The sequence below is a fragment of the Chiloscyllium plagiosum genome, unplaced genomic scaffold (genome assembly GCF_037043375.1).
Source record: "Chiloscyllium plagiosum isolate Xiang-an unplaced genomic scaffold, Cpla_swu_hap1 HiC_scaffold_35, whole genome shotgun sequence".
Classification (NCBI taxonomy): Eukaryota; Metazoa; Chordata; class Chondrichthyes; order Orectolobiformes; family Hemiscylliidae; genus Chiloscyllium; species Chiloscyllium plagiosum.
The window spans coordinates 50,281,326-50,305,873 of NW_028270173.1; the positions used below are offsets into that span (position 1 = coordinate 50,281,326).

The 24,548-nt window shown below is 50.9% G+C and overlaps 1 protein-coding gene, 4 non-coding genes and 1 pseudogene across 5 annotated transcripts in view; all 6 read left to right on the top strand.

Annotated features, from left to right (window-relative positions):
* LOC122547123 (class I histocompatibility antigen, F10 alpha chain-like) overlaps nt 1–24,548 on the top strand; it is a 929,735-nt gene that overhangs the window by 85,385 nt on the left and 819,802 nt on the right. The gene's annotated exons all lie outside the window — the stretch shown is intronic.
* LOC148140837 (U1 spliceosomal RNA) lies at nt 13,147–13,284 on the top strand (annotated as a pseudogene).
* LOC148140838 (U1 spliceosomal RNA) lies at nt 16,172–16,335 on the top strand. Its single transcript, XR_015753218.1, has one exon. It is a non-coding gene; the product is annotated as a U1 spliceosomal RNA (small nuclear RNA).
* Nucleotides 18,282–18,445, top strand: LOC148140839 (U1 spliceosomal RNA). The gene has a single exon (XR_015753194.1). It is a non-coding gene; the product is annotated as a U1 spliceosomal RNA (small nuclear RNA).
* Nucleotides 20,977–21,140, top strand: LOC148140840 (U1 spliceosomal RNA). Its single transcript, XR_015753157.1, has one exon. It is a non-coding gene; the product is annotated as a U1 spliceosomal RNA (small nuclear RNA).
* LOC148140841 (U1 spliceosomal RNA) lies at nt 23,033–23,196 on the top strand. The gene has a single exon (XR_015753195.1). It is a non-coding gene; the product is annotated as a U1 spliceosomal RNA (small nuclear RNA).

Genomic DNA, 24,548 nt, shown 5'->3' on the forward strand with positions numbered 1-24,548 from the left:
CCTGCTAAGATTTGCTTTCCCAAAATGCAGCACCTCGCATTTATCTGAATTAAATTCCATCATTTCTGTTCAATGGACAGCCTCACAGTAAAGGAGTGTCCATTTCGGACGGGGAGAGGACAATGTTCTCTCACTCAGAGTAGGGTGTGTCTTTGGAATTCCCTGCTCTGAGGGTCTGTGGATATTCAGTCATTGAGTAGATTCAGGACCAGGCTATTGGATCCGAACTAAATGGATAGGAATGGAGAAGGTTTGGGAAGGTGGGGTGGAGGGAGCAGATCAGCCAGGTCCTTATTGAATGAGCAAAGAGCATGAAGGGCCGAATGTACTCCCAGCTGTTCGAGTTCTGTCTGTACGGGGATAGAGAGACACACTGTGGGAATGAGATTGATTGCAGTTGGTGACCATTGGGATGGTTTCAGCGATGGGGGTTTGGAAGATGGTGGTCTATGAACAGACTGTGTTTGTGTGTGTGTGTGTGTGTGTGTGTATCTGTGTGTGTGTGTCTGTGTATGTGTATGTGTGTGTGTGTCTGTGTGTGTGTCTGTGTGTGCGTGTGTCTGTGTATGTGTATGTGTGTGTATATGTGTGTGTATATGTCTGTGTGTGTCTGTGTGTCTGTGTGTGTGTCTGTGTGTGTCTGTGTGTCTGTGTGTGTGTCTGTGTGTGTGTGTCTGTATGTGTGTGTGTGTGTCTGTGTATGTGTCTGTGTCTGTGTGTCTGTGTCAGTGTGTGTGTGTCTGTGTGTGTGTGTGTGTCTGCGTGAGTGTGGGTGAGGTACTGACCGTCCCCTGTTCTTTTTCAGGTCGGAGGGTGTGCGCTGGTGAGGCACTGGCTAAAGTGGAGCTTTTCCTGTTCTTCACCACCCTGCTGCAGAAGTTCCACTTCCAGGCCCCACCAGGCGTGACAAACCTGGACACCAGCCCGAGAACCGGCTTAGTGTCCAACCCGAAACCCCACTGGGTTTGTGCTGTGTCTCGCTGATGGGACCCAGCGACAGGCCCAGTCGGTCTTTCACTGCTGGGTTTATAAAGGTGGGAGCTGCAGCACAAAGTGTGAGTCAGCACCAGAACCGGATTACCCTGTCTCTATGTGACGTGGCACACAATCATTTACTCTTCGTACAAATCTATATCGTCCCACCTTCACTTCTGTAACGATAATGTTTCCAGGGAATCGGCTGAGAATGTTCTCCCATTACAAAAGGAGGCAGACATTTCATTGAGGGTTTGAATGCTCTTTGCAAATTAACTCAGACCCCATTCCAAACCTGTCTGACTGATTCATTTTGAGGTGAATCCTTGCTTTTTGGAGCATTACATTCATTGAGGTATTTGAACTGATGCATTGCAATGACTGAATGATTAAACCATGTTCCCGAATCTTGCAATAATTCGCATTTCTCTCTGAATTGTTTGTTTGGGAGGTTTCACACAGCCTAGTCAGACTGGTCGGTCTAGTTCCATACAAACCTAATTGTGTAAAAACTGTCAGATTAATATGAATAACTGAATGGTTTAACCATGTTCGCTATTAGAGTCGTACAGTTATAGAGATGTACAGCACGGAAACAGGCCCTTCAGTCCACCTTGTCCATGCTGACCAGATATCCCAACCTAATCTAATACCTTTTGCCCACACTTGGTCCATATCCCTCCAAACCCTTCCTATTCATACACCCATCCAGATGCCTTTTAAATGTTGTAATTGTTCCAATCTCCACCACTTCCTCTGGCAGCTCATTCCATACACTCAACAGTCTCTATGTGAAAAAATTGTCCCTCAAGTCCCTTTTAAACCTTGCCCCTCTGACAGTAAACCTAAACCCCTCGCGTTTTAGACTCCCTACCTTGAGGAAATGACATTGGCTGTTCACCCTCTCCATATCCTTCATGGTTTTTGTAAACCCCTAGAAGGTCACCCCTCAGCCTCCGACACGCCAGTAAAACCAGCCCCAGCCTATGCAGCCTCTCCCTGTAGCTCAAATCCTCCAATCCTGGCAACATCCTTGTAAATCTTTTCTGAACCCTTTCAGGTTTCACAACATCCTTCCTATAGCAGAGAGACCAGAACTGAACACAGTATTCCAAAAGGGCCCTAACCAATGTCTTGTACAACCACAACATGACCTCCAACTCCTATACTGAAGTGAATTGTTAATCTGCGACAGCCCATTTTGCTCTCTGTAATAATTGAGGAGTCACAGCTGGAAAGGAAAATTGTTTCTTATTGGACACCAAAATAGAGCCACTACTTGTTTTGTATATGAGCCAGTCCCAGCCTGGGGCAGACGCACCCCTGAGTCTGCAGCACGATGGTCCTGTGGTTAGCACTGCTGCCTCACAGCGCCAGGGACCCGGGTTCGATCCCAGCCTCGGGCGATTGTCTGTGTGGAATTTGCACAGTCTCCCTGTGTGGGTTTCCTCCCACTATCCAAAGATATGCAGGTAAGGCTGGATTGGCTGTGCTAAATTACCCCACAGTGTTCAGGGATGTGGTTAGATGCATTAGTCAGGGGTAAATGTAGAGTAATAGGGTGGGGGAATGGGTCTGGGTAGGTTACTCTTCAGAGGGTCAGTGTGGACTTGTTGGGCTGAATGGCCTGTTTCCGTCCTGTGAGGATTCTACTCTATGAATAGTGCCCAGAGTGTGGGGCCCGGACTGGTGGCTGGTTGCTTGCTGTTTTGAGTCAGAGCATGGAGATGAGCAGGTTTGTACTTTCCCTCTGTTACACAGGCTCATGTATATCACACTGAGAGGCCACATGATAGAGAATTCATGGTGCCTTTTTGAACACCTCTGTATCCCTGGGTCTGTCGCTTAAACAGATCTCTGCTCGCAACTCACAGTGTCCCCGGGAATGGGGCAGACCAAGATTAATCTTTGTGCATTTAGGGAAGAGATAGAATCCCCACAATTCGGGAACAGGCCATTCGGCCCAACAGGTCCACACTAATCCTCCAAAGAGCATCCTACCCACACCCACCCTCAACCCTAACCCAGCCCTCCTCGTGGCTAATGCACCATCCTGCACATCCCTGGATACTGTGGACTATTTAACACAGGCCAATCCACCCTGACCCACAGCCCTGAACACTCTGGACAATTTACTGTGCCAATCCATCGAACCTGCACATCCCTGGACACAATGGGCAATCCACCTAAGATGGATCTTTGGACTGTGGGAGGAAACTGGAGCATCTGGAGGAAACCCACTCAGACACGGGGAGAATGTGCAAACTCCACGCAGACAGTTGCCCGAGGGTGGGATTGAACCCGGGTCCCTGCCGTTGTGAGGCAGCTGTGCTAACCACTGAGCCACTGTGCTGTCCCTAGATCTCCACTGTCTTTCTCTCCCTTCTATGTCACCTTCTCCTGCTATTGCTGAAGGCATCTCACTTACATAACAATGTAGGAACACAAGAAGTGGGAATGGGACTGACCAATTGAACCCCTTGATTGAATATGACCAAGGCTGAACTCATCTTGGCTTCAACTCCACGTTGCTGCCCACTCTCCATATCCCTTCAACCCATCACTAATTAAACATCTGTCTATCTCCTGCTCAACTTTAATCAATGTCCTGGCATCCACCACATCCGTCCACATTCAACAGAGATTTGCCTGCACTTCGACACACTACTGGGTCCGTTGCTCCCGATGCGGTCTCCTCTACATTGGGGAGACAGAATGCCAATTTGTGGAATGTTTCATGGAATATCTTTGGGATATCTGCACCAAACAACCCCTCCACCCTGTGGTCGACCACTTCAACTCCCCCTCCCACTCGCGCAAGGATTTGCAAGTCCTGGGTCTCCTCCACCACCAAATTCTGGCCACCCGACGCCTGGAGGCAGAATGCCTCATCTTCTGCCTTGGGACCCTCCAACCACATGGAATCAATGTTGATTTCACCAGTTTCCTTAATTCCCCTCCAATTCCAGATCCAATTTTCCAACTCGGCACCTCCCTCTTGAACTATTGTAACTGTCCATCTTCCTTCCCACCTATCCGTTCCACCCTCCACTCTGTCACCGTCACCCTCCCCTTCATCGACCTATCGCATTCCCAGCTGCCTTTCCCCCCACCCTCACCCACTCTCCCATTTATCTCTCAGCCCCCTTGGGCACCCCCTCTCATTCCTGCTGAAGATCTTATGCTCGAAACGTTGACTCTCATGCTCCTCGGATGCTGCCTGACCAGCTGTGCTTTTCCAGCACCACACTCTCGACTCTGATCTCCAGCATCTGCAGTCCTCACTTTCTCCTTGCTGCCAGATCTGCTGCGTTTCTCCACCCAGACCCTGATGTTTGCAGCAGATTTCTAGCACACACTGTATTCGACATTACTTTTCCCAGGTCTCGGACCTCAGTGGTAATTCGAAACAGGGGCTCGGAAAAATTGCTTGAGTGAAGGAAAATGCAGAAGTGGCATTAATGGGGAGGGAATAAATGGCAGAGAGAAAATCGTACGTGTGGAGAGAATTGCAAGTAAGTGTAGGAATTATGTAGGGTAGGGACAATCACGTGGCAGTTACTGCGGTATGGAACAATGTGAAAGGGGGGAAGTGATGATTGGAAGGGCTATCTGTGGGGTGAGAGAACGAAAGCTCAATAAACATACCTTACAGAATCGTCTTCTCTGTGGATTGTAAACCAGGGGAGGGGTGGGGAGGTGGTGGGTGGGATAGAGAGAAAGAAAGAGAGAGACAGGATCCACCAGTTTTGGCATCATCCGCAAACTTACTAACCATATCTCCTGTATTCACATCCACATCATTGATATAAATGATGAAAAACCATGACCTAAATGAGCAGTGGGGCAACATCTACAGGCTGAATGGTCTACTCTTGTTGCTACCTTGTGAGGGGAGCATTGTAACTGTGCAGGCAGCTGGGGTGAATATCTTCCTTAATGCTGGAAAACGGTCAGCTCCAGTCACAGTCAGCGCCACAGACCACAGCAGATGGACCACTGCCTCCCTCTGCTGGAGTAACCCCTGCACTGCACATAACGGCCAGTTGAAGTTCCAGCACAAAAACAAGTGAAAAGCCCTTCCTCATGAAGGGCTTATGCCTGAAACATCGACTCTCCTGCCCCTCGGATGCTGCCTGACTGGCTGTACTTTTCCAGCACCACACTCTTCAACTCTGACTCTCCAGCATCTGCAGTCCTCACATTCTCCTACGTTATTATCAGTACACCTCACAAACCTGATTCTGTTGTGATTACCACCTCTCATCCCCAGGGAACACAGGGACAGCAGACCATTTAGCCCGCCATTTAATGTAGCCATGGCTGATTGAACAGTTACCATTTACTCGCACTATCGCCATAGTCCCTTTTACCAACGATACCTAAAACTCTAAATTTTAAAGACAGCTAATTCCTGATTTCTTAGGATTCAAATTCCAGCATCTGTCGCAATGGGATTCGAGCTGTGGTTAGTATCAATATCCCATCGCCTCCCCAACAAGCCACACTCTTTTTCCCTTTTATGTCACGAATGGGTCAAACTTTCTGTCAAAATGATGGATCCTGGTGCTTCAAATGCTCCATTCTATGGGGAATTCCCTACCTGCAACACGACGTGGAAACAAATCCTCCAAAGTTTCATGCTCATTCCCATGCAACAATTGTAAGTGTTTCCTTTGGAGTTATCCGAAAAACAGGAATGGTTTCTGCATGCCCACTTCTTCAAATTCCTTCCCAAATTTAAAGATGTCCATTTGTTGTCCCCAACACTCCACAGTATAAAGTCTGAGATTGACATCATTTCCTGGGTGTGGCAGCTCCTTAACCTGAATCAATGATATGGAAACATGGGTGGTACGGTGGCTCAGTGGTTAGCACTGCAGCCTCACGGCACCAGGATCCAGTTTCGGTTCCACCCTCGGGCAACTGTCTGTGTGGAGCTTGCACATTCTCCCCGTGTCCAATAGTGTGTAGGTTAGGGTGGATTGGCCATGGGAAATGCAGGGTTAGAGGGTAGGGGGTGGGTCTGGTTGGGATGCTCCCTGAAGGGTCAGTATGGACTCGATGGGCCTAATGACCTGCTTCCACATTGTAGGGACTCTATGGTTTCTGTGCAATATTTCCCACATTTTCTACAATGATGTCTATTTAATATGAAGATTGGGGATCCCCACTGGCAAAACACGCAAAGCTGACATGAGAAACAGCACAAGTGGTTTGGATCTGAAATACATTGCCTGAGAGCACACAGGAGGCTCAATCAGTTGTGGCTTTCTGAGGAGAATTGATTAACTATCTGATGTAGAAATAGGGCAATCCTGTCTTACAGAGAGCTCTTCCTGGGGTGTAAGCACTCTCTTGATTCTCTTATTCCCCAAGTGTCATCGATGCACATTGGCACATTTTGACCTGGCGACAGAATTGGCTATTTGCCAAGAAACACTGAGTGGAGATAAGGGCTTCTTTTTCAGGTGGGTGACCTGTAACCAATGGGGTTCTCCAGAGGTCAGTGCTGGGATCACAAGTGTTTCTATTAACCACTTGGAGGAAGGAAGGGAATGTATCATCACCAAACTTACAGACAGCATAAAAATGGGTAGAAAGGCAGACAGTTTATGGAGGGAACTCAAAGAACTTTGGATGCTGTAAATCATAAAAAAAACACCAATTGCTGGTTTCATCCCACCATCAGACTGACCATGGACTACTCCTTAGTAGCTGTCTCATTCTTCGACACATGCATCTCCATCAAGGATGTGGACCTCAGTATTCCACTCTCCCCAAACCCACAGATAATCTCGTAATGCTACAATTCTCCAGCTTCCACCCACAACATATTAAAACAGCCATCCCCTATGGACAAGCCCTACACATTCACAGGATCTGTTCAGATGAGGAGGAACATGACGGACACCTGAAGGTGCTCAAGGATGTTCGTAAAAGAACAGGGTACGATGATCAACTCAGCGACTGCCAGTTCCGATGTGCCACAGCGAGTACCTGTAATGACCTCCTCAGGAGACAGATACGAGCTGCAACCAACTGTATCCTTTGTTGTTCAGTACTTCCTGGGAGCTGAAAAATGACACCGTGTTCTTCACAGCTTGCAACATGTTATCAATGAGGATGAGCATCTCGCCAAGACCTTCCCTATGCCTCCAGTTCTCACCTTTAAACAACCACCAGATCTTAAACACACTGCCCAGCCTTCAGGACAACATTGACCACAACACTGTACATCCCTATCATGGGAACCCTGCAGGACGTGTCAGAGTGTGGACACGGATACCACCATTACACGTGGGGACACCACCACCATGTACTGGCTGTATCCCAATCTTTGTCTCGGCCAGCGCTGTCTACCTCATACGCTGCAGGCAAGGATGCCCCGAGGTATGGTTCATTGGTGAGACCAAGCAGACGCTACAACAACAGATGACACAACACAGAAATCACCAGGCAGGGGTGTTCCCTCCCAGTCGGGGAACACTTCAGCAGTTAGGGAAATTTGGCCTCAGATCATTGGGTGACCATCCTCCAACGGGACTTTGGGATATACAATAACTCAGAATGGCCGAGCAGAGGCTGATAACCAAGTTCGGTATCCATGGGGATGACCTCAACTGGGACCTTGGGTTCATGTCACACTACAGGTGACCCCACTACACTACACACTCTCCCTCACACACAAGCACACATACACACACACTTTTACATACTCACACAGTCACTCAGACCCTCTCTCATACACACTCTCTCTCTCATACACACAAACATACACCTCCCACACTCACACATTTTCACCAAGCTTTCACACATGCAAACACACTCTCTCACTTTCACTAACACTCACCTACTCACATGCACATACCAACTCTCTCTCTCTCTCTCTCAAACACATGCACACACATATTAGTCGATGGGGTGAAGTTATATCGGTAGTATTATATTTGCAGATACATTCTATTTTGCTCAATCCACAATCTACAGGCAGTCAATACATGTATGTTTTGTACATTCCGTGTTGGAAATAGAATCAAAGCCCTTCTTCAGGAAAGGTTGGGATATAGACAGACTTTAACCTCACACCTTTAATGCATTGTCTGAGCTGAATTATCACCATTTGTTATGAAACCTTAAGTTATCTTGAAAAGGTGACTTGAAAGATATTCTGCGATTTACATATTAATGAACTGAAATATTCTAATGATGAAAGACTTAACAACAATCTAGCTTTGTTCAATATATTATTTTAGTTGCATGACACTGTAAACTTTTGCTATAAATTCTGTGTCTTCTGGTCCTATTCTCCACAGCAACCTGATGATGGAGCAGCACTCTGAATGCACTATCTGCTGAACACGAGCATCAGAACCTAATTTTTTTTTAATTTCAAAAATATACTTTATTTATAAAATACTTTGATGGTCTGTACAGTTGGACATGCAACAAATATGTAAACATTCCATTTGTTTGCATTCCGAAACAGAGTAATCATTCCTATTTACAGGTCGGTACGATTACATTTTTAGCTGAGGCATCAGCAGGGCCCAAATGACTGCGTGGGCCCCTGTTCTTCTTTCGGCAGGCAGACGTTACACGGTGGTCTTTCCCCACCGCGCCTTGGTGGCAGCTGCCCCAAGCTTCAGCGCGTCCCTCAGCACGTAGTCCTGGACCTTGGAATGTGCCAGTCTGCAACACTCAGTCGGGGTCAACTCCTTCAGCTGGAAGATCAGCAGGTTTCGGACCACCCAGAGAGCGTCCTTCACCGAGTTGATGATCCTCCAGGCACAGTTGATGTTCGTCTCCGTGTGTGTCCCGGGGAACAGGCCGTAGAGCACAGAGTCCCACGTCACGGCGCTGCTCGAGACGAACCTCGACAAACACCACTGCATTCCTCTCCAGACTTCCTCTGCATAGGCACATTCCAGAAGGAGGTGTGTGACAGTCTCGTCCCCCCCACAGCCGCTTCGAGGGCAGCGTGCGGTGCGGCTGAGAGTCCGGGCGTGCATAAAGGATCTCACAGGCAGAGCCCTTCTCACCACCAGCCAAGTCATGTCTTGGTGTTTGTTGGAAAGTTCTGGCGATGAGGCAATCTGCCAAATGGCTTTGACAGTCTGCTCAGGGAACTGCTCGATAGGATCCGCCCTCTCCTTTTCCCGAAGGGTCTCAAGGACACTACGTGCTGACCACTTCCTGATGGACTTGTGGTCAAAGTATTTTTCTTCATAAACTTCTCCACGAAGGACAGGTGATACGGATCGGTCCAACTACTCAGAGCGTTCCGCGGCAGCGAGGCCAGGCCCATCCTTCGCAACACCGGGGACAGGTAGAACCTCAGTACGTAGTGACACTTAGTGATTGTGTACAAACAAGGCAGGAGAGAGAGAGGGCAGCCCTGCCTGACTCCAGATCTGACTGGGAAGCTATCTGATTCCCACCCGTTGATAGAGACTGCACTGACAATGTTGGTGTAGAGCAGTCTGATCCAATTGCAGATTCCCTCCCCAAAGCCCATTTTGGAGAGAACATCTCTCATATACGTGTGTGATATCCTGTCAAAGGCTTTCTCCTGGTCCAGGCTGATCAGGCAGGTGTTCAACCCTCTGTCCTGCACGTAGGCGATCGTGTCCCTGAGGAGTGCGAGACTCTCAGCGATCTTCCTGCCCGGCACAGCACAGGTTTGGTCAGGGTGAATCACCGACCCCAGAGCAGACCTGACCCGGTTGGCGATTATTTTGACAGAATTTTGTAATCCGCATTCAACAGTGAGATTGGTCTCCAATTTTTGAGTTCTGCCCCATCCAATCCAACTCTCTGCCATTCTGTATTGATCCCGGACCCATCCAGCTCTCAGCCATTCTGTACTGATACAGGCCTCTAGTCCGCCCCAATCCAGCTCTCAGCCATTCTGTACTGATACAGGCCTCTAATCCGCACCCATCCAGCTCTCAGTCATTCTGTGCTGATCCACGCCTCGAATCCGCTCCAATCCAGCTCTCAGCCATTCGAGACTGTTGCAGCTCTCCATCGGCTCCTCTTCAGCTCTCAGCTGCTCTGCACTGCTCCAGACCTCTGGCTCAAATTGTTCTTACTCACATCTGCTCTGCACTGACCCAGGCTTCCAGCCCACTCTGTTCTCTCAGCCACTCTCAGCCGCACCACACCACACCAGGCCTCCAGTCCACTGTGTGCTGCCTCAAGGATAGATTACCTATTTGTGTCCCAAACGCTCTCAGTCAGATTCACCGACGTCAAGCTGGTGTTCTTCTCCGACCACTGCCTCCTGCTGGCCGACTGTCACCTACAGGACGAGCAGCGGGTGGGTAAGGGAACGTGGAAGCTGAACACCAAGCTGTTCACCCCGGGAAACATTGAGGAGCTCAAGAGGGACTATGCAGGTTAGAGAACCGTGAAGCCCCTCTTTGAGTCCCCAGCGGACTGGTGGGAAACAGTAAAAGGGATCATCAAGAGGTTCTTCATCCTCAAAGGTGTTCAGGAGGCGAGAGAGAGGCGGAAAACTGTCCCAGCTCCAGGAAAGTATGCAGAACCTGCTCCTGCTGCAGACGATGGGGGTGGATGTCACGGAGGACCTCAAGGAGGTGAAAGGCCAGCAAGCCTCGCTCTTTGCCTCGGAGGCCTCCAAGATAATCTTCCGGTCCAGGGTCCGCTCGGTGGAGCAGGACGAGACGTGCTCACGTTTCTTCTTCCAGAAGGTGCACAAAGAGAGCTCTGTGCTCAGCAGCCTGAAGGAAGAAGATGGCTCAATAACGTCATCTCAGGCTGACGTCATGAGGATCAGTAAATCCTTCTATGCCAGTCTGTATGACCCGAAGCCGACCGACACCGCGGCCTCCCAGTTGTTCCTGTCCTCTATCACGGAGGTCTTAGACGACAGAACACGCGAGAGGCTGGACCAGCCGCTATCTCTGGACAAGCTGACCAAAGCCCTTGAGTCCTTCGAAAAGAATAAAACTCCCGGGAGTGACGGCTGACCGGTCAAGCTCTATTCCGCTCTATGGGACTTGATTGGCCAGGACCTGCTGGAGGTGTATGTCAGTATGCTTCGGGCAGGTACCATGAGTGAATCCATGAGGAAAGGCATCATCACCCTCATCTACAAGCGGAAGGGGGAGAGGGAGGAACTCAAAAATTGGAGACCAATCTCACTGTTGAATGCAGATTACAAAATTCTGTCAAAGGTAATCGCCAACTGGGTCAGGTCTGCTCTAGGGTCGGTGATTCACCCTGACCAAACCTGTGCTGTGCCGGGCAGGAAGATCGCTGAGAGTCTCGCACTCCTCAGGGATACGATCACCTCTGTGCAGGACAGAGGGTTGGACACCTGCCTGATCAGCCTGGACCAGGAGAAAGCCTTTGACAGGATATCACACAGGTATATGAGAGATGTTCTCTCCAAAATGGGCTTTGGGGAGGGAATCTGCAATTGGATCAGACTGCTCTACACCAACATTGTCAGTGCAGTCTCAATCAATGGGTGGGAATCAGATAGCTTCCCAGTCAGATCTGGAGTCAGGCAGGGCTGCCCTCTCTCTCCTGCCTTGTTTGTGTGCTGCATAGAGCCATTTGCCGAGTCCATCAGGAAGGATGCGAGCCTGAGAGGGGTGACTATTCCTGGCAGCGGGGGCCTGCAGGTTTAGGCCTCCTGTACATGGATGACATCGCCGTTTTATGCTCGGATCCGCTGTCCGTGCGCAGACTCATGTGCATTTGTGACCAGTTCGAACGGGTACTCGGGGGCCAAGGTAAACCGAGGCAAGAGCGAGGCCATGCTCTTCGGGAACTGGGCCGACCAATCCTCGATCCCCTTCACCGTATTTGGTTCGGGGGGGCTGGGGCGTGTGCCAAGTCTTGGGAGGAGCGTATCAGCAAAGTGAGGCAGAAACTGGGCAGATGGAAGCTACAGTCGCTCTGCATCGCGGGAAAAAACCTGGTCATCAGGTGTGAGGCAATGTCATTGCTGTTATACGTGGCACAGGTCTGGCCTGTTCCCAGAACCTGCCGCTGCAGTCACCCGGGCCATCTTCCAGTTTATATGGAGGTCAAAGATGGACCGGGTCCGAAGGGACTCACTGTACAAAGATCTGGGCAACGGGGGAAAAAATACACCCAATGCCACCCTCACCCTGATGGCCACCTTTGTGTGTGGCTGCATCAAGCTGTGCGTGGATCCCCGGTACGCAAACACCAAGTGTCACTACGTACTGAGGTTCTACCTGTCCCCGGTGTTGCGAAGGATGGGCCTGGCCTCGCTGCCGCGGAACGCTCCGAGTAGTTGGACCGTTCCGTATCACCTGTCCTTCGTGGAGAAGTTTATGAAGAAAAAACCCTTTGACCACAAGTCCATCAGGAAGTGGTCAGCACGTAGTGTCCTTGAGACCCTTCGGGAAAAGGAGAGGGCGGATCCTATCGAGCGGTTCCCTGAGCAGACTGTCAAAGCCATTTGGCAGAATGCCTCATCGCCAGAACTTTCCAACAAGCCCCAAGACATGGCTTGGCTGGTGGTGAGAAGGGCTCTGCCTGTGAGATCCTTTATGCACGCCCGGACTCTCAGCCGCACCGCACGCTGCCCTCGAAGCGGCTGCGGGGGGGACGAGACTGTCACACACCTCCTTCTGGAATGTGCCTATGCAGAGGAAGTCTGGAGAGGAATGCAGTGGTGTTTGTCGAGGTTCGTCCCGAGCAGCGCCGTGACGCGGGACTCCGTGCTCAACGGCCTGTTCCCCGGGACGCACACCGAGACGAACATCAACTGTGCCTGGAGGAGCATCAACTCGGTGAAGGACGCTCTCTGGGTGGTCCGAAACCTGCTGATCTTCCAGCTGAAGGAGTTGACCCCGACTGAGTGCTGCAGACTGGCACATTCCAAGGCCCAGGACTACGTGTTGAGGGACGCGCTGAAGCTTGGGACAGCTGCCGCCAAGGCGCGGTGGGGAAAGACCACTGTGTAACATCTGCCTGCCTAAAGAAGAACAGGGGGCCCGCGCAGTCATTTGGGCTCTGCTGACGCCTCAGCACAATGTAATCGCATCAACCTGTAAATAAGAATAATTACACTGTCTCGATACGCAAAGAAATGGAATGTGTACATGTGTGTGACATGTCCAGTTGTATAGATCAAACTATTTATGAATAAAGTATATTTTTGAAATAAAAAAAGGGTGGCGTTCCCAGGACGAGACTATCCCATTGCACTTCGGGTGTGCTGACGCCTGCAATGTCCCCAAATGCGGGATACTCGACTGCAAAATTTGTGGTAGTGGGGGACTGCGTTCGCGCTCTCCCCTGATTTACAAACCAATGGCAGAATCTGAATTGTGGTTTTTCTGGAGGCAGTGCTGTTATGCTGTGACTTGTCTTGTCACTGCTACGTTAACACCCAAGTTTGCTCGGGCAGTCTTTGATATACCTTTCTTCCCTCTCCAAGCAAGAGCCGTCCTAACTTTAAAACCGTTAAGCCCATCAAACCTCTGCTGCATATACAACCATTTCCCTCTATTTCCTCACTATATCTCTCAACATGCTGCTTAACCACCTTCCCTCTTAACTGCTCTCAGTCACCATCTGCTCCATGTCTTACCACCGTTTGCTTCTTCGCCAACCTATCAAGCAAGGGCACCAACACCCTGAGCTACAAAGTGCAAAATCCAGCCCACCTCACGCCTGGGGGGAGCAATGCCTCATCTTCCGCCTTCGGACCCTCCAACCACACAGCATCAATGTTGACTTCACCCGTTTCCTCATCTTCCACCCCCGCCCCATCTCAGACCCGATCCTCCACTTGACTTGTCCCACCTGTCCATTTCCTTCCCACCTATCCACTCCACACTGACCTATCCCCATCAATGCTCCCCAACCCCCACTCACTTGCATGTACCTATCACCTTCACAGCAAGCTTCCCCCAGCTCCACAACCACCTCCAGTCCAATTACCGCTTTCGCTCCGCTCCAAGTCTCCAGTCTGCTCCAATTCAGCTCCCAGCCTTTCTGTACTGATCCAGGCCTCAGCCATCCTGTACTGATCCAGGCCTCGAATCCTGCCCCAACCAGCTCTCAGCCATTCTGTACTGATCCAGGCCTCAGCCATTCTGTACTGATACAGGCCTCTAATCCACTCCAATCCAACTCTCAGCCATTCTGAACTGATCCAGGCCTCTAATGCAGCCTCATCCAGCTCTCAGGCATTCTGTACTGATCCAGGCCTCGAATGCCGTCTCATCCAGCTCTCAGGCATTCTGTACTGATCCAGGCCTTAATCCGCCCACATCCAGCTCTCAGCCATTCTGTACTGATACAGGCCTCTAATCCGCCGCCATCCAGCTCTCAGATATTCTGTACTGATCCAGGCCTCTAATCTGCCCCCATCCAGCTCTCAGTCATTCTGTAGTGATCTAGGCCTCTAATCCGTTCCAATCCAGCTCTCAGTCATTCTGTACTGATACAGGCCTCTAATGCCTCCTCATCCAGCTCTCAGCCATTCTGTAATCATCCAGGCCTTAATCCGCCCCCATCCAGCTCTCTGCCATTCTGAACTGATACAGGCCTTAATCCGCCCCCATCCAGCTCTCAGCCATTCTGTACTGATACAGGCCTCTAATCCACTCCAATCCAACTCTCAGCCATTCTGTACTGATCCAGGCCTTAATCCGCCCCCATCCAGCTCTGAGTCATTCTGAACTGATACAGGCTTCTAATCCGCCCCCCGCCATCCAGCTCTCAGCCATTCTGAACTGATACATGCCTCTAATCCGCCCCCTCCCCATACAGCTCTCAACCATTCTGTAGTGATCCAGGCCTCAAATCCACACCAATCCAGCTCTCAACCATTCTGTCCTGATACAAGCCTCTAATCCACTTCAATCCAGCTCTCAGTTATCCTGTACTAATTCAGGCCTCAAATCCACTCCAAACCAGCTCTGAGCCATCCTGTACTAATTCAGGCCTCGAATCCACTCCAATCCAGCTCTCAGCCATTCGAGACTGTTGCAGCTCTCCATCGGCTCCTCTTCAGCTCTCAGCTGCTCCGCACTGATCCAAGCCTCTGGCTCACTCTGTTCTGCCTCACATCTGCTCCACACTGATCCAGGCCTCCAGCCCACTCTGTTGAGCCTCTCAGCCTCTCCACACCACACTAGGCCTCCAGCCCACTCTAATCTGCCTCTCAGCCTCACCACACCACACGAGGCCTCCAGTCCACTGTGTGCTGGGTCACAGCAGCCCCGCACTGATCCAGGTCTCCAGCCCACTTTGTTCTGCTGCACAGCTGCTCCGCAGTAATCCAGATATCCTAATTTAATCTTGTCCCATTTGCCAGCACTTGGCCCTTATCCCTCTGAACCCTTCCTATTCAGATGCCTTTGGCATGTTGTACTTGTACCAACCTCCATCACTTCCTCTGGCAGCTCATTGCGTCCACGCAGCACCCTCTGTGTGAAATAGTTGCCCCCTAGATCCCTTTGAAATCTTTCTCTTCTCACCCTAAACTATGCCCTCTAAATTTGGAATCCTTTACCCCAGGGAAAGCAGCAGGTCAATCAGACACGGAAGAAAAGGACGATTACATTTTAATCACAGGCCAGTTTATTTTACACAGAGGGTGGTGAGTGCTCGGAATGTGCAGCCAGACGAGGTGGTGGTGGTCTCAGTTTCGTGTCTCATCCAACATCATGTTGAGAAATATGTTTCCCTGGCACCCTTAATCTTGTATGTGATTTCAACCTGAAGTCACTAATCTGATTGAAGAGGGATTTGCAAAGCTGCAGCTAAACATTGTAGAAAGTCGAGGTAAATTGGTTTTAAAAAATGCTTCTAGTTTGACAATCAAAGATTGTAAGTTGCTTTTATTCGCGTTGACATCAAATTCGGACGAGTGTTTGAAAACAAAGTTGGAACTTTCCCTCCTGATTTTCCGCGAATCAGGAGGCAGCCTGAAGGAAACAGGGGCGGGGCGCGTCCTTTTAAGGGATAGATGCAGATAAGCAGCGCAGGCGCAGCCGTGGGTGGTATTTGAGTAAAACGGGAGTCCTGGAGACATTCGGTGATCCATTTGAAGAATGAAGCTGATCGACAGGCAGGGCAGGTTGGGGAAGTGAATGTTCGATGTTGCAAAAGTGAGTGAGTGTGAGAGTGAGAGGGAGCGGCTGTTGTGGGGTGTGAGCGAGTGTGAGTGCTGAGCATACTTACCTGGCAGGGGAGATGACATGATCATTGCGGTGGCGCTCCCAGGATGAGGCTATCCCATTGCACTTCGGGTGTGCTGACGCCTGCGATGTCCCCAAATGCGGGATACTCGACTGCAACATTTGTGGTAGTGGGGGACTGCGTTCGCGATCTCTCCTGATTTACAAACAAATGACAGAATCTGAATTGCGGTTTTTCTGGAGGCAGTGCTGTTATGCTGTGACTTGTCTTGTCACTGCTACGTTAACACCCAAGTTTGCTCGGACAGTCTTTGGTATACCTTTCTTCCCTCTCCAAGCAAGAGCCGTCCTAACTTTAAAACCGTTAAGCCCACCAAACCTCTGCTGCTTATGCGACCATTTCCCTCTATTTCCTCACTATATCTCTCAACATGCTGCTTAACCACCTTCCCTCTTAACTGCTCTCAGTCACCATCTGCTCCATGTCTTACCACCGTTTGCTTCTTCGTCAACCTATCAAACAAGGGCACCAACACCCTGAGCTACAAAGTGCAAAATCCAGCCCACCTCACGCCTGGGGGGAGCAATGCCTCATCTTCCGCTTTCGGACCATCCAACCACACAGCCTCAATGTTGACTTCACCCGTTTCCTCAGCTTCTAACCCCCATCTCATCTCAGACCCGACCCTCCACTTGACTTGTCCCACCTGTCCATTTCCTTCCCACCTATACACTCCACACTGACCTATCCCCATCAATGCTCCCCAACCCCCACCCACTTGCATGTACCTATCGCCTTCACAGCAAGCTTCCCCCAGCACCACAACCACCTCCAGTCCAATTATTGCTTTCGCTCCACTCCAAGTCTCCAGTCTGCACCAATTCAGCTCGCAGCCTTTCTGTCCTGATCCTGGCCTCGAATCCGCTCCAATCCAGCTCTCAGCCATTCGAGACTGTTGCAGTTCTCCATCGGCTCCTCTTCAGCTCACATCTGCTCCACACTGATCCAGGCCTCCAGCCCACTCTGTTGTGCCTCTCAGCCTCTCCACACCACACTAGGCCTCCAGCCCACCCTGTTCTGCCTCTCAGCCTCACCACACCACACTAGGCCTCCAGTCCACTGTGTGCTGGGTCACAGCAGCCCTGCACTGATCCAGGTCTCCAGCCCACTTTGTTCTGCTGCACAGCTGCTCCGCAGTAATCCAGATATCCTAATTTAATCTTGTCCCATTTGCCAGCACTTGGCCCTTATCCCTCTGAACCCTTCCTATTCAGATGCCTTTGGCATGTTGTACTTGTACCAACCTCCATCACTTCCTCTGGCAGCTCATTGCGTCCACGCAGCACCCTCTGTGTGAAATAGTTGCCCCCTAGATCCCTTTGAAATCTTTCTCTTCTCACCCTAAACTATGCCCTCTAAATTTGGAATCCTTTACCCCAGGGAAAGCAGCAGGTAAATCAGACACGGAAGAAAAGGACGATTACATTTTAATCACAGGCCAGTTTATTTTACACAGAGGGTGGTGACTGCTCGGAATGTGCAGCCAGACGAGGTGGTGGTCTCAGTTTCGTGTCTCATCTAACATTAGATTAGATTAGATTACTTACAGTGTGGAAACAGGCCCTTCGGCCCAACAAGTCCACACCGACCCGCCGAAGCGTAACCCACCCATACCCCTACATTTACCCCTTACCTAACACTACGGGCAATTTAGCATGGCCAATTCACCTGACTTGCACATCTTTGGAATGTGGGAGATAACCGGAGCACCCGGAGGAAACCCACGCAGACACGGGGAGAATGTGCAAACTCCACACAGTCAGTCGCCTGAGTCGGGAATTGAACCCGGGTCTCTGGCGCTGCGAGGCAGCAGTGCTAACCACTGGGCCACCGTGCCGCCCACAAACAGGGGCGGGGCGCGTCCTTTTAAGGGATAGATGCAGATAAGCAGCGCAGGCGCAGCCGTGGGTAGTATTTGAGTAAAACGGGAGTCCTGGAGACATTCGGTGATCCATTTGAAGAATGAAGCTGATCGACAGGCAGGGCAGGTTGAGGAAGTGAATGTTCGATGTTGCAAAAGTGAGTGAGTGTGAGAGTGAGAGGGAGCGGCTGTTGTGGGGTGTGAGCGAGTGTGAGTGCTGAGCATACTTACCTGGCAGGGGAGATGACATGATCATTGCGGTGGCGCTCCCAGGATGAGGCTATCCCATTGCACTTCGGGTGTGCTGACGCCTGCGATGTCCCCAAATGCGGGATACTCGACTGCAAAATTTGTGGTAGTGGGGGACTGCGTTCGCGCTCTCCCCTGATTTACAAACCAATGGCAGAATCTGAATTGTGGTTTTTCTGGAGGCAGTGCTGTTATGCTGCGACTTGTCTTGTCACTGCTACGTTAACACCCAAGTTTGCTCGGGCAGTCTTTGGTATACCTTTCTTCCCTCTCCAAGCAAGAGCCGTCTTAACTTTAAAACCATTAAGCCCACCAAACCTCTGCTGCTTATGTGACCATTTCCCTCTATTTCCTCACTATATCTCTCAACATGCTGCTGAACCACCTTCCCTCTTAACTGCTCTCAGTCACCATCTGCTCCATGACTTAGCACCGTTTGCTTCTTCGTCAACCTATCAAGCAAGGGCACCAACACCCTGAGCTACAAAGTGCAAAATCCAGCCCACCTCACGCCTGGTGGGAGCAATGCCTCATCTTCCGCCTTCGGACCCTCCAACCACACAGCATCAATGTTGACTTCACCCGTTTCCTCATCTTCCAACCCCCACCTCATCTCAGACCCGACCATCCACTTGACTTGTCCCACCTGTCCATTTCCTTCCCACCTATCCACTCCACACTGACCTATCCCCATCAATGCTCCCCAACCCCCACCCACTTGCATGTACCTATCACCTTCACAGCAAGCTTCCCCCAGCTCCACAACCACCTCCAGTCCAATTACCGCTTTCGCTCCGCTCCAAGTCTCCAGTCTGCTCCAATTCAGCTCTCAGCCTCTCTGTACTGATCCAGGCCTCAGCCATCCTGTACTGATCCAGGCCTCGAATCCTGCCCCAACCAGCTCTCAGCCATTCTGTACTGATCCAGGCCTTAATCCGCCCCCATCCAGCTCTCAGCCATTCTGAACTGATACAGGCCTCTAATCCGCGCCCCCCCCCCCACCATCCATCTCTTAGCTATTCTGTACTGATACAGGCCTCGAATCCTGCCCCAACCAGCTCTCAGCCATTCTGTACTGATCCAGGCCTTAATCCGCCCCCATCCAGCTCTCAGCCATTCTGAACTGATACAGGCCTCTAATCCGCGCCCCCCCCCACCATCCATCTCTTAGCTATTCTATACTGATCCAGGCCTCGAATCCTGCCCCATCCAGCTCTCAGACATTCTGTACTGATCCAGGCCTCTAATCCACTCCAATCCAGCTCTCAGCCACTCTGTATTGATCCAGGCCTTAATCCGGCCCCATCCAGCTCTCAGCCATTCTGTACTGATCCAGGCCTCTAATCCATACCAATCCAGCTCTCAACCATTCTGTCCTGATACAGGCCTCTAATCCACTCCAATCCAGCTCTCAGTCATCCTGTGCTAATCCAGGCCTTGAATCCGCTCCAACCCAGCTCTCAGCCATTCGAGACTGTTGCAGCTCTCCATCGGCTCCTCTTCAGCTCTCAGCTGCTCCGCACTGATCCAGGTCTCTGGCTCACTCTGTTCTGCCTCACCTCTACTCCACACTGATCCAGGCCTCCAGCCCACCCTGTTGTGCCTCTCAGCCTCTCCACACCACACTAGGCCTCCAGCCCACTCTGATCTGCCTCTCAGCCTCTCCACACCACACTAGGCCTCCAGTCCACTGTGTGCTGGGTCACAGCAGCCCCGCACTGATCCAGGTCCCCAACCCATTTTGTTCTGCCGCACAGCTGCTCCGCAGTAATCCAGATATCCTAATTTAATCTTGTCCCATTTGCCAGCACTTGGCCCTTATCCCTCTGAACCCTTCCTATTCAGATGCCTTTGGCATGTTGTACTTGTACCAACCTCCATCACTTCCTCTGGCAGCTCATTGCGTCCATGCAGCACCCTCTGTGTGAAATAGTTGCCCCCTAGATCCCTTTGAAATCTTTCTCTTCTCACCCTAAACCTATGCCCTCTAAATTTGGAATCCTTTACCCCAGGGAAAGCAGCAGGTCAATCAGACACGGAAGAAAAGGACGATTACATTTTAATCACAGGCCAGTTTATTTTACACAGAGGGTGATGAGTGCTCGGAATGTGCAGCCAGACGAGGTGGTGGTGGTCTCAGTTTCGTGTCTCACCCAACATAATGTTGAGAAATATGTTTCCCTGGCACCCTTAATCTTGTATGTGATTTCAACCTGAAGTCACTAATCTGATTGAAGAGAGATTTGCAAAGCTGCAGCTAAACATTGTAGAAAGTCGAGGTAAATTGGTTTTAAAAATGCTTCTAGTTTCACAACCAAAGATTGTAAGTTGCTTTTATTCGCGTTGACATCAAATTCGGACGAGTGTTTGAAAACAAAGTTGGAACTTTCCCTCCTGTTTTTCCGCGAATCAGGAGGCAGCCTGAAGGAAACAGGGGCGGGGCGCGTCCTTTTAAGGGATAGATGCAGATAAGCAGCGCAGGCGCAGCCGTGGGTGGTATTTGAGTAAAACGGGAGTCCTGGAGACATTCGGTGATCCATTTGAAGAATGAAGCTGATCGACAGGCAGGGCAGGTTGGGGAAGTGAATGTTCGATGTTGCAAAAGTGAGTGAGTGTGAGAGTGAGAGGGAGCGGCTGTTGTGGGGTGTGAGTGAGTGTGAGTGCTGAGCATACTTACCTGGCAGGGGAGATGACATGATCATTGCGGTGGCGCTCCCAGGACGAGTCTATCCCATTGCACTTCGGGTGTGCTGACGCCTGCGATGTCCCCAAATGCGGGATACTCGACTGCAAAATTTGTGGTCGTTGGGGACTGCATTCGCGATCTCTCCTGATTTACAAACAAATGACAGAATCTGAATTGCGGTTTTTCTGGAGGCAGTGCTGTTATGCTGCGACCTGTCTTGTCACTGCTACGTTAACACCCAAGTTTGCTCGGACAGTCTTTGGTATACCTTTCTTCCCTCTCCAAGCAAGAGCCGTCCCTCTATTTCCTCACTATATCTCTCAACATGGTGCTTAACCACCTTCCCTCTTAACTGCTCTCAGTCACCATCTGCTCCATGTCTTACCACCGTTTGCTTCTTCGCCAACCTACCAAGCAAGGGCACCAACACCCTGAGCTACAAAGTGCAAAATCCAGCCCACCTCACGCCTGGGGGGAGCAATGCCTCATCTTCCGCTTTCGGACCATCCAACCACACAGCCTCAATGTTGACTTCACCCGTTTCCTCAGCTTCTAACCCCCATCTCATCTCAGACCCGACCCTCCACTTGACTTGTCCCACCTGTCCATTTCCTTCCCACCTATACACTCCACACTGACCTATCCCCATCAATGCTCCCCAACCCCCACCCACTTGCATGTACCTATCGCCTTCACAGCAAGCTTCCCCCAGCACCACAACCACCTCCAGTCCAATTATTGCTTTCGCTCCACTCCAAGTCTCCAGTCTGCACCAATTCAGCTCGCAGCCTTTCTGTCCTGATCCTGGCCTCGAATCCGCTCCAATCCAGCTCTCAGCCATTCGAGACTGTTGCAGTTCTCCATCGGCTCCTCTTCAGCTCACATCTGCTCCACACTGATCCAGGCCTCCAGCCCACTCTGTTGTGCCTCTCAGCCTCTCCACACCACACTAGGCCTCCAGCCCACCCTGTTCTGCCTCTCAGCCTCACCACACCACACTAGGCCTCCAGTCCACTGTGTGCTGGGTCACAGCAGCCCTGCACTGATCCAGGTCTCCAGCCCACTTTGTTCTGCTGCACAGCTGCTCCGCAGTAATCCAGATATCCTAATTTAATCTTGTCCCATTTGCCAGCACTTGGCCCTTATCCCTCTGAACCCTTCCTATTCAGATGCCTTTGGCATGTTGTACTTGTACCAACCTCCATCACTTCCTCTGGCAGCTCATTGCGTCCACGCAGCACCCTCTGTGTGAAATAGTTGCCCCCTAGATCCCTTTGAAATCTTTCTCTTCTCACCCTAAACTATGCCCTCTAAATTTGGAATCCTTTACCCCAGGGAAAGCAGCAGGTAAATCAGACACGGAAGAAAAGGACGATTACATTTTAATCACAGGCCAGTTTATTTTACACAGAGGGTGGTGACTGCTCGGAATGTGCAGCCAGACGAGGTGGTGGTCTCAGTTTCGTGTCTCATCTAACATTAGATTAGATTAGATTACTTACAGTGTGGAAACAGGCCCTTCGGCCCAACAAGTCCACACCGACCCGCCGAAGCGTAACCCACCCATACCCCTACATTTACCCCTTACCTAACACTACGGGCAATTTAGCATGGCCAATTCACCTGACTTGCACATCTTTGGAATGTGGGAGATAACCGGAGCACCCGGAGGAAACCCACGCAGACACGGGGAGAATGTGCAAACTCCACACAGTCAGTCGCCTGAGTCGGGAATTGAACCCGGGTCTCTGGCGCTGCGAGGCAGCAGTGCTAACCACTGGGCCACCGTGCCGCCCACAAACAGGGGCGGGGCGCGTCCTTTTAAGGGATAGATGCAGATAAGCAGCGCAGGCGCAGCCGTGGGTAGTATTTGAGTAAAACGGGAGTCCTGGAGACATTCGGTGATCCATTTGAAGAATGAAGCTGATCGACAGGCAGGGCAGGTTGAGGAAGTGAATGTTCGATGTTGCAAAAGTGAGTGAGTGTGAGAGTGAGAGGGAGCGGCTGTTGTGGGGTGTGAGCGAGTGTGAGTGCTGAGCATACTTACCTGGCAGGGGAGATGACATGATCATTGCGGTGGCGCTCCCAGGATGAGGCTATCCCATTGCACTTCGGGTGTGCTGACGCCTGCGATGTCCCCAAATGCGGGATACTCGACTGCAAAATTTGTGGTAGTGGGGGACTGCGTTCGCGCTCTCCCCTGATTTACAAACCAATGGCAGAATCTGAATTGTGGTTTTTCTGGAGGCAGTGCTGTTATGCTGCGACTTGTCTTGTCACTGCTACGTTAACACCCAAGTTTGCTCGGGCAGTCTTTGGTATACCTTTCTTCCCTCTCCAAGCAAGAGCCGTCTTAACTTTAAAACCATTAAGCCCACCAAACCTCTGCTGCTTATGTGACCATTTCCCTCTATTTCCTCACTATATCTCTCAACATGCTGCTGAACCACCTTCCCTCTTAACTGCTCTCAGTCACCATCTGCTCCATGACTTAGCACCGTTTGCTTCTTCGTCAACCTATCAAGCAAGGGCACCAACACCCTGAGCTACAAAGTGCAAAATCCAGCCCACCTCACGCCTGGTGGGAGCAATGCCTCATCTTCCGCCTTCGGACCCTCCAACCACACAGCATCAATGTTGACTTCACCCGTTTCCTCATCTTCCAACCCCCACCTCATCTCAGACCCGACCATCCACTTGACTTGTCCCACCTGTCCATTTCCTTCCCACCTATCCACTCCACACTGACCTATCCCCATCAATGCTCCCCAACCCCCACCCACTTGCATGTACCTATCACCTTCACAGCAAGCTTCCCCCAGCTCCACAACCACCTCCAGTCCAATTACCGCTTTCGCTCCGCTCCAAGTCTCCAGTCTGCTCCAATTCAGCTCTCAGCCTCTCTGTACTGATCCAGGCCTCAGCCATCCTGTACTGATCCAGGCCTCGAATCCTGCCCCAACCAGCTCTCAGCCATTCTGTACTGATCCAGGCCTTAATCCGCCCCCATCCAGCTCTCAGCCATTCTGAACTGATACAGGCCTCTAATCCGCGCCCCCCCCCCCACCATCCATCTCTTAGCTATTCTGTACTGATACAGGCCTCGAATCCTGCCCCAACCAGCTCTCAGCCATTCTGTACTGATCCAGGCCTTAATCCGCCCCCATCCAGCTCTCAGCCATTCTGAACTGATACAGGCCTCTAATCCGCGCCCCCCCCCACCATCCATCTCTTAGCTATTCTATACTGATCCAGGCCTCGAATCCTGCCCCATCCAGCTCTCAGACATTCTGTACTGATCCAGGCCTCTAATCCACTCCAATCCAGCTCTCAGCCACTCTGTATTGATCCAGGCCTTAATCCGGCCCCATCCAGCTCTCAGCCATTCTGTACTGATCCAGGCCTCTAATCCATACCAATCCAGCTCTCAACCATTCTGTCCTGATACAGGCCTCTAATCCACTCCAATCCAGCTCTCAGTCATCCTGTGCTAATCCAGGCCTTGAATCCGCTCCAACCCAGCTCTCAGCCATTCGAGACTGTTGCAGCTCTCCA